The sequence below is a fragment of the Tachysurus fulvidraco genome, chromosome 26 (assembly GCF_022655615.1).
Source record: "Tachysurus fulvidraco isolate hzauxx_2018 chromosome 26, HZAU_PFXX_2.0, whole genome shotgun sequence".
Taxonomy (NCBI): Eukaryota; Metazoa; Chordata; class Actinopteri; order Siluriformes; family Bagridae; genus Tachysurus; species Tachysurus fulvidraco.
In genome coordinates this window covers 4,168,974-4,173,973 of record NC_062543.1, presented here as the reverse complement: position 1 = coordinate 4,173,973, position 5,000 = coordinate 4,168,974, and positions in this window count along the sequence as shown.

Below are 5,000 nucleotides of genomic sequence, written 5' to 3'. Positions count from 1 at the left end.
GAGCACAAAACTGCCTCCACATGCTCTAAAGGGAGATGGACAATAGCGGAACCTTTGCTTCCAATCAGCTCCAGCTTGATAGATCGTGAAGGCGTTCTCTTAAAGCACCTGTGAGAAGCCATGAGCCATTTCACTCTGAGGAGCCAACATGAGAGTGATGAGGGTGAAGTAGTTTGAAGTATCTGGATAGTGAAAAAAGTGTGTTCCCTTGAGCAGAAGAAAGATTAAGGTGAAGGTGTATTGAGTTGGAGGTGGCATTCAGGCATCCTGCTTATATGTAGTATTGTATGTATTGCATCGAGCGCTCTCACTACTGTGACTCTACTGGGTTCAAATCCCAAGCACGGAACAGACCCAACCTGAGGCGGGTTTAAAAAACGTCAGTTCTGGGCTCATGCTCAAATAAAAATGGGAGGGTTGAGTCAGAACCTTTGTATAAAACCTGTACCAAATCAAACATAAGCAAATCAGATCAATAATCCACTGTGGCAAAGTCAGAAGTGAAGAAGAAAAATGTAGGTAATAAAGGTTTATTAGCTACACAAACTACACAATCCAGTGTGTGATATATAGAGTTTCAGCACAAGTTAGAATTAAATCTAGTGCTGTAGGTAAAAACAACCCTCTAACCATCTATTTACTACAACTTATCTAGGAACAGTTCGACCATATATATATAAAATATAGGGGGGACAAATTGTCAAAGTAAAATTGACAGATTTATTACCCCAATGGTCAAAGGTCATGGCAGATATAAATTCTAAGGTCATACAAATGAATGTTTAATATTTTTTTGTACACATAAGTTATATGTGTATAGGTCATAAAAAGGAATGTTGTCATTTGTTTACACCAGTGTAGCTTAAAAGTTCTTCAGCAATACATTTCTAGATGTTTAAAGTCTTATTTATGTGACACAAACACACCCTCTCAGTTAATAAATGGCAATAAGACAATATGATAATGCGATAATTACTTCCTCCACATATACATAGAGACAGGTGTAGGTAAAAAGGTTTACATTCCCAGGAAATAAATGGTAATACGACTATATGATAATTACTTTCCCCACACAATATAAGGGAATGTGGTAGCCTAGTGGTTAAAAAGTGCTGGACTACCAATCGGAAGGTTGTGAGTTCAATTCCCATGTCCACAAATCTGCCACTGCTGGGCCACTGAGCAAGGCCCTTAACCCTCAATTGCTTAGTTGTATAAAATGAGATAAAAATGTAAGTCACTCTGGATAACAGTGTCTGCTAAATGCTGTAAATGTACTAAATACTGTATAGATTACCAGTTTTATCATTTCACACCTAATTGTTCACCATAAATAGTGTCAAATACAAAATGTTGCCAGCGCTTGACACGCACATGGATGAAAACAGCTTGTTGACCAGAGAGAGATCTGTACAAGCAAACAGATGGGCAGTAACATTGGAGTGCAGAAGTGACCAGCTAAAGAGTAGTCCATACAAAGGATATTGAACTACTAAACTATCAACAACATGCAAGACGAACACAAAACCAAACGTATTTTGTTGAACGTTTATTCCATTGCATTTCATCCACTCACAACCACCGCATGATCTAAACAAAGCAACTTTGAATAAAATTTCAGTTTCAAGATAACTTGCATTTATGAAATTTGACATATTTATACCAATCACTAAAAACAAAGATGTTACAAATAAATTCATTAATATGTTCATTATTATACCAGTGCGTGGAGTTTTTTTGAACAAACAATAAATAAAGAAAAGATTTTCTAACAAAGTTTTCTAGAAAAATGTTCACAGTAAATATTTTAAATGCAAAAATACTTATCAAACAAAAAAAAATCAATTATTTTAGACTTTTTAATGTAAGTTCCCGGAACATCCTTTAAAACTTCTCGTTAATGTTACTGAGCCTTTCCTATCCTCAGAACATTACTTGAATGTGTCTTACACAACAATACTCAGCTCGTGGATTCATTTGCCATTTAACAGAATGAGAACAGCTTGAGGAACTCACATTCCCTGTGTGCGTTCTGGGATATATTTTTTCCAACAATATTTCATTATTCATGCAGAACATGTAAAATGCAGCATTAGCATATTTAAAAAAAATCCTCAAACTATTTAAGAAATGAAAGAGGCAGGTTTAATTTGCACCTGCACACACTAAATGGTGAAAACTCCATGTTCTCCCTTAGGTGCAGTTTGAATAGATATTCAGACTATTTGTGCCTGTGTTGAGAAATTTGTTTGTCTAGAATCTTGTGTGTGTGTGTGTGTGTGTGTGTGTGTGTGTGTGTGTGTGTGTGTGTGTGTGTGTGTGTGTGTGTGTGTGTGTGTGTGTGTGTTTCGCCAGGCGATCTGGCATGTGCGTTTCTACAGACTTTTCCCATGAGTGTGTAATGAATGTGGTTAAATTCTTGACATGCTCTCTAAGCAAGCCAGAGTTGCGTTTACCAGATGTACCAGATTGACTGAGTTTCTCTTAACCATTTATAATCTTTCCTATCGCTGTCTTGTCATGTAGCTATAAATAATAGCAGGCTGAATAAACCACACAATATACACAAAGAAGACTTCTCATGAATCATAAATCTAGTGATTTATTTTCAAGAAGAGATTCTGTGTGTGTGTGTGTGTGTGTGTGTGTGTGTGTGTGTGTGTGTGTGTGTGTGTGTGTTTGTGTTTCTATAGAAAAGATATGGTGCACTGCCATCAGGTCTTTGCCATCAAGCAGCACCTCTCATTTATTAAGAGAAAAATAAAGAGATTTATTACGTTTTTGCGTAACAAGTTGCAACTCTCTCTCTCTCTCTCTGTGTGTGTGTGTGTGTGTGTGTGTGTGTGTGTGTGTGTGTGTGTGTGTGTGTATTACTAAGGATTATTAACTATTAACTATGGAACTCAGTCATTACACCATGCTCCATTGTGTATTATTCCTTTCTTTGAGTATATTGGAATTATTATTACACAACTTGAAATTTAAATGAACAATGTTTAGCTTGAACAACATCCAGCAGGTATTATATAAAGAATAAAACATGATGGAGTTGTGTATTAGTTTAAAAAAAAAGAAAAGAAAAAGAAATTCTAAGCTTGTCATGTTAGCAAGAACACAGAAATAATCCTCAGAAAGATGTACTTTGCTGAAGAATTTCCCATGATGGAAGTCTCTTTTGTTCTCTAAAGCAGTCCTTTGAGAATTTTGTGAATTTGTTATTAAATAATATTTAGAGGTAATTGCAATTTTTCTACATTTTCCACAGACTCAGCAGAAGACACAGGAAAAACTGTGTCACAAAATGTGTTGTGTGTCACTTTTTTTTTTTCCAGGTTTTACCAAACATAAAAGTTTAGTTGAGGGGGGCACGGTGGCTTAGTGGGTAGCACGTTCGCCTCACACCTCCAGGGTCGGGGTTCGATTCCCGCCTCCGCCTTGTGTGTGCAGAGTTTGCATGTTCTCCCCGTGCCTCGGGGGTTTCCTCCGGGTACTCTGGTTTCCTCCCCCGGTCCAAAGACATGCATGGTAGGTTGATTGGCATCTCTGGAAAAATTGTCCGTAGTGTGTGATTGAGTGAATGAGAATGTGTGTGTGCCCTGCGATGGGTTGGCACTCCGTCCAGGGTGTATCCTGCCTTGATGCCCGATGACGCCTGAGATAGGCACAGGCTCCCCGTGACCCGAGGTAGTTCAGATAAAGCGGTAGAAAATGAATGAATGAAAAGTTTAGTTGAAAAAATTCAAATAAGTACTTATTCAATGCATCTTTATTTGTAATTTTCTATATAATGCCATAAACTATTAAAACAGCCAGAAAAAAAGTCCTTCCATCCCCAAGATGCATCTTATAGACAGGCTTTTGCCCAAACCTACTGTTTTAATCTACTGAGATTGTAGACGTATTTTCAACACAAATATTGAAGGTTAAGGTTTTCAAGATGACCCGAGACTCCGCCTTGTTTTGGACCATTTCAGGCTAATTATCTTTCTTCAGACCAACGCATACAAACGCAGATTCATAAGGCAGATTCACTAAAAACCCTCTACATATCATTAGCTCTAAAATGTGCAATTCTTGAGGCTTATCTCTAAAATTTATCTCTGAATCATGCTATTCCAGAGGCTTGAAATAACATTTCCCCTCCTCATGTTTACTCTGTGTGCTACATGTGGTTACCGACATTTGGCTAGGGATCAGATTTTTCTTTTTTTGCATCCGCAATTAATTTTCCTCTAGCTTCCTGGAGAGAGGAGTCTGAGGCTCTGAGGTATTTTTGCTTCTCATTCATCGCTCGCCTCCTCTTTTCTGTGGCCCGTGAGGTAGGTATGGCTCCAAAAACCCAACTGCGGCTGTGTATGTTTATTTGTTTATTTGCTCCTGCTGAATATGGAGAAACGAGGTGTTACAGAGCACATTTTTTTAAACATTACACTGACAGACTTACATATAAATATGAACACATTTGAAATAATTATGAAATAAAGATTTATGGGTTCTTCACCGACCAAATGTCTGCATTCACCAAATGTCTGCATTCATGTAGAGCAAAATGACAAAAGCTGAACAGAATCAATGAGTCAACAAGCGAAAATACACACATATGAGACTTTAGTTTAGCAAACTGCTGAGCCACATTATTAACTCTAATGAAGGAAGGACATAGAGTTTAGTTGCAGCGTTTCAGTAAAACCGTTTCACTAATGAAAGTGGGTCTGAATTTAATACACTTACTCCAGCCATTAGCTAACCAACTAGCTAACTGCTAGCAAACTAGCTAGTATTTGTCACAGATAAACTCATGTATAATTTCAGTTTCTGAGTCTGGAATTGTATTTTTGGGTTCAGAGCTATTTATTTAACTGAGAGAGCTGGTCATGATATTTACATTCTAGCTCCTGTCAGGAATTCTGTGCTGCTATTAGAAAATATTGAGCTTTTTAACATGGCCTTTAAGTGTAGCTGTAAAGTGTACACACACACACACACACACACACACACAC